Raw genomic sequence first — 5,631 nt, forward strand, 5'->3', positions numbered from 1 at the left:
GCGCTGCGGGAGGGGCGGCACCGCGCTGCTCTGCCGGCCGGTTTTGGTTTCGTTTCTCCCGTTTGATTGCTTTCCGCAACTTTTCTGCTCTGGATTTGTTCACGCGCACTGAATTTCGTGACAGCACGTCCCCACATACACCGCGCTGTGCCGCGTCAGTGACAGGCGGGTTTGTGTGCGCAACCCTCGGTCACTCTAAGAGCCTGCTTGTTCCATGGATCTGGAGGGAAGAGGTGATTGACTTCCAGCTGTTTCCTACTGTGATGTTAAAAGAAGGCCGTTCGATAAGTAGAAGTCAGGAAGACAGCAAAGCCCAAACCACCAGGGAGTCTAAATTGTCTAAAGAACTCACAGAGCTGCTAACCAGGCTCCTGCCACAGTGCTGAGGGCCCTAGCAGGGCGCTTTCCTGTACGTCTCATGCAGTGGTAGCCCCTAAGGCAAGGTTTCGAAGAGAACGTTAAAGCAAATTGAGGAAGAGGGCTATTGCAAGTAGAAGTGCAGGAAAGCACGATCCAATTGATGCTGGCAAGGTGGCTGGCCAAGGATAGGGACGGGAGGGGCATGATCAGGAAGGGCTGCGCAGTGTGCATCTCGGCATGGTCTTCTTAGAGAGTTTTCTGAGTGAAACATTTTTGCTGCTCACAAATTCACAAACAAGGTCATAGTAAAGGACCTACACAAATACCTAGAAAATGTACATTAGGATTCAGAGAGCAGCAGCTATTCTGCGCTCTCCTTCCTTGAGTACTCCTCTACAGAAATGCCAAGGACTGCGTGGTAAGGAAGACTTCAATGTTTCACCCTCATTCATTTTTTTGCCCATCGTAAGGATGTAAAGCAAGACCTTTGCCTCCCACAGAGAGCTCAAATTAAGAACGGATGAGTCACTAATGCAGTTTTTCAGTCTGTATATGTGTCTGTATTTGCTTCTTCGTTTTGTTGTCAGGTCTCTGGGACAATTTATTGCCCGGGCAAATCTCCAAAGTATTTTGCTTATAAGTCTGCCACATGGCACCAAGCCTCCAGAGCCAGGGATAACCACTGCTTCAGGGTCTGCCTCCAAAAGAGGCACAAAGCTGCAGCAGGCAGCCCAAAGGAGACCGAGGAGCCCTCAGACTGAAAGATATCTATCGTCAGTAGTGTAGGCTTCAACAGGACAGGGAGGTGTCGTGCTAGTTGCTTGCAGCGCCAAGAGAATCATCAGGTACTCATGAGACCTTGGAGCGCAAAGGTTCGTGCAGCTGTGCAGGAGATGTATCTGTGTGTCCTGAAGCCTCTGTCGGCAGAGAAAGAGCCAATGGCATCTCCCAAAGTTTACTGAAATCCCTCTTCCCAAGCACAGCTCTCCCCTTCAGATGCACAATGCACACACAGCTCTTCCACCACAGCTGACACAGCTCTCCTCCACCCGGCAGCCAAGCAGGGCTGTCCTGCCACTTCTCTGCAAGTGAGCTCCCTCAGACCTTAATAGGAATTGTCTTATTCGGAACCCATAAGGCTTTGCCCCTAAAAGGGGAAGGCTGGTTTATTTATTTTGGCTCTGACAGCTTTTAGGGTAAGACAGACCACATACAGAGTTACCTGTCCATCAGGGTGTTTGGGTAAACTCAGCTGAAAACACCTGCCCTCTCATTATTCCCCTTCTTAAAGGACTGGTGGAGCAAAGACCAGCAGTTCTGTCAAATGCAGTGAGTCTGTCTGCACAGAGCTGCAGAATTCAGCCTATTCCTGGCGTCATGAAGAATGAAAGCATTCCAAGAAAAGGCTGCTGCTTCTACAAGTACAAATTCTGAGCAGATGTCTCAGAAGTAGCAGAAGAGGGACAGAGGTGGGAGAGCAGGGCTCTGTGCTCAGCAGGAGCAGAGGGTGGCACTCTCTGCACAGCACAAAGCCGCTGGGGCGCTTTCCTCTTACAGCTATTAAAGCTACAAACATGTTTTTTAAATATTTCCTTAGCAGAGATCTCACTCCCCAACCACTGACAACACCACGTTCCAATTCCCTCTGCTTACTGCATGCTTTTCTGCTTACATCTTTCTATTATTTGGTGTCATTCAGTCTGCAAAAACTTCATTAAAAAAGAAACCTATGCTAACCACACAGAAAAAGCTCCATTACTGGCTGGCTGCAGTCAGGCTCCGGCATCCAGCTCTTCCCTCCCAGCAGAAAATGGCTTTGTGTTAAACACAGAACATGTGACTGGTGCCAGCTCTTCGGCAATGGGCTTTAGGAAAGGCTGCCTTAATATTTTATTTTTTATTTTATTTACAGATCTGTTATTTATATGCGTGTAACATTTATACGCCACTGCCTAAACAATTTTAGCGTGTCTATTTTAACAGCGATAAGGATTTGAAGTGTTACTTTCCTGACTCATTCCTATGAACAGAGGAGAGACTGATGGAACTGTGGCGTGTCTGATTTAACAGCTTCACTCAGAATTTAACCAACCTCTATCCTACACAAAAGAAGACTGTGAAAACATAAAAACCAGTGTTGTGTAACCGGAAGATTTGCAGATGGGGACTCTTGCAATCAGAATAAACTAAGATTTAAGGGCTTGTTATTGAAAGTCTCTTGCCAATGCCCTCCTCCTGTTTAAAGCTACATTCTCTTTGGTCAAAGCAGCTGTTCTGAAAAACAAACTTCTAAGAGCTCATTAATTTCCAAGGCATATTGCAATGTTGTGTCCCTGGGTCATGAGGGTTAGTTCTGGTGTCGGGACGCCTTATGTATTTAAGGAAACTAATTCAGAAAGTTCTTTTCCATGTATCAATTCATGTGTTGTGTGGAGGGAGGGAAAGGAAATTACTGGTTTTTAGTGGTTTTAAGCTTAGGTTTTACACAATAAATGATTTTTTCTGTTAGCCTGAAAGAAAGAAGTTTTTGTTTTTCTTTCCTGGAAATGACTTTCCCAGCCTGGGGTTCCTGGTTAAGAAAACGTTGAAATTGCACCCACTAATTCATAAGTGCTACTGTTCTACTGCACTGTAGTGTCCCCTCAGGGACTCCAAGAGCCCCCAGACAGCACTGTGCAGCAGGCAGCATGAGCCAGTCCTTGGAAGGACTCACTAAAGGAGTGTGCAAGCCTGGAATTCCTTCACGGGACGTTCAGCACAAAGAGCAGGACACTTGTTCTCTGTAGAATACCTCAACAGATGTGGAAGAAGCTCCATCTTGCTTGCTGGGGGACATGCACCTTTCCAGTGCACGGTGACGAGCAGCTGGGCTTTGCAGCAGCTATGTGCAAGGTGAGGCTGTAGGGAAAACATTGGGTAGGGAATAAAGAGTGGGCAGAAAGCAAAGTCCCGTTCACCATTCTGCCCTGTCTCGATCCCTCCAGTAAATCCCTCTGCTCTACCCCAGCTGCCTGGCACAGCTGTTCCCCAGACACTGTGGAAGCTGGCTCAGCAGCCAGATGTTCCCTGGGAGGGTGGTGGGAGTGCTTCTGCTGGGCTCAGTGCTCTGCCGTGTGCCTGGCCTCGTGCCTGACACCTTCAGCAGGCAACCAGACATCTTCTGGTCCTTGTCTCATGTGCTCCCTCGAGCAGGAAGTTGTCCATGTCCATGCACTGTCCCGCAGCTCACAAATATAGAGCAGAATTTCCATAAAAGCTATAGCCTGGGGGAGGGGGAGTCACTGTTCTGAGCTGAAAATCCTTCTGAGCGGACTGCTCTCAGTTTGGTCCTTCATTCTGCATGCTAAGCTATTGCTAAGCCAGAGTGATGGAGTGTTGTGCAGGCAGGTCCTGCCGGCAGAAGGATGCTGAGATCTGCACAGACATACAGACAGAAATGGCTGGGCCAAGAATTGAGTGAACAAACACAAGAAACCCACGCACATTTGTGTCTGTGCTGCACTTCAAGGTCTGCAGCTTGGAGCAGCACACGGCCCAGGGCACTGCCTGCTTGCCTCAGAAGGATTACGGGTGCCTGCACTCAGATGACCCCTGGAAAAGAATCCAAATAACAGGGATGTAAGATCCTTAAAAAGGGTGCTGCAGTGCCAGACTTCAGCACATTCTCTTTCTTTCGTTTGGGTATTTCCTATACTGTTTTTCCAGGTCTGTCCAAGTGACAATAAAACCCACTTTTTGAATACCCTTTCCTGCCAGCTAGCCCTTATGTCCTCAAAGACAACATAAGGAAAGAGCAGAAGGAATTTCTATATTTACTTCTGTCACACTGAACCTCATGTGGGAAAAGATTTCTCGTTTCAGGGATTTTTCAAAGCTTAACATGCATTTATGGTGACATTGCCCTGAGGTTTAACTGCCGGTGTTAAGAACAGCAGCACAGCACAGCGCTGTGCCACAGAGCCCAGACTGCCCTTCAGGCAGAAGCGTTCTGCTGGGAAAAATAAAATCCCTTTGCTCTCTGCTGTTCAGAACAGACATCATGCAGTTGTATGTGCCGTTTTGGTTGACAGGGAACTCAAAGAAATATTACACAGGAGGATCAAAATGCAAATTTGAACACGAGCAATCACGGCAAATAACTGACAGGGTCATAGCCTGGGAACACCATTTACACAACATTTGCCCTGGGAAGAAAAGAGTAAAATAAGAATTGACCATACAAAGAATTATTTGCATCTTCTTCTGCCCTCGGTGCAAGGAAGAAAACCAATCCTATTAAGCTACCGAGATATTGTTCATGTGCCCTTCTTTGAGCAAACACAGGTCTCCCTGGGGAGGGGCTGGTGCAGAAGGGGGTGAGCACACACAGCAACACAGCACCAGCATCCCATCCCTGATCCCCTCCAAACCTGGGGCTCATCAGCCAACTGAAGGTGTTATGTGGGGATTTTTAATTATTGTCCCTCAAAAGCCAGGTGAATGCCTGCTTTTGGGAAGGAGGACTTTGGGACGTGCCATGCCAGTGCCCTATCCAACCAGGGCCAGCACAGGAGGTTTCTGGGCAAGGTGTACCAAACCTGCACCCACCTGCTGCTGGCAGTGTCTGCATGCTGCTTCATGGGTGTGCATGCAGCTGAGCTCCAGAAGAGAGCTCCAAGCATAAAGCCATTGCCATTTGTAAAACCACAATCTTTTGACCCCAAATTCTACTTTTATGCTAAATCATTGCAACAACTTCTGCAGAATATGAGAACTAACTGCAGCTGGCAATTGGTGTTCGCTGCCACCTGAGAGTCCTCAGCGCTGGGGTTGTGGGGCTGCCTGGTGCTCATTGCAGGACGGGGACGAGAGAGCTTTTCAGCTGGCAACCCACAAAATGCCACGGAATAAGGAGTGTCCCTGCCCTCCCATCACCTCCACAAAGGTTACGCGGCTGCGGGACGCAGATTGGTGTTTTTTGCGCAGCTCCCTCTCTTTGGGCTCCCTAGGATGCACGGCGGCACTCCTTCCCTCCCCTCCTTGCTCACGCGAAGCAGGGGTGATTTTCCCCCCCCGGGAAAGGCTCGAGCACTTTTCCCCTTTCCCCTTCCTCTGACCCTGCCCGAGCTCCGAGGCACGGCCCTGCCCGCCGCCAGCACGCGGTCCCCATCGCCCCCGTCTCCCCGCAGGAGGAACTTTCCCCAGGAGCCGCTCCACCCGCTGCCCGCGGGGCCGCGCCGCCTGCAGCCCGGCGCTTTCCAAGTACGGAAAGGACAAAGCCCTGCGAGCCCC

Source organism: Meleagris gallopavo, chromosome 17, assembly GCF_000146605.3.
Source record: "Meleagris gallopavo isolate NT-WF06-2002-E0010 breed Aviagen turkey brand Nicholas breeding stock chromosome 17, Turkey_5.1, whole genome shotgun sequence".
NCBI classification, from domain to species: domain Eukaryota; kingdom Metazoa; phylum Chordata; class Aves; order Galliformes; family Phasianidae; genus Meleagris; species Meleagris gallopavo.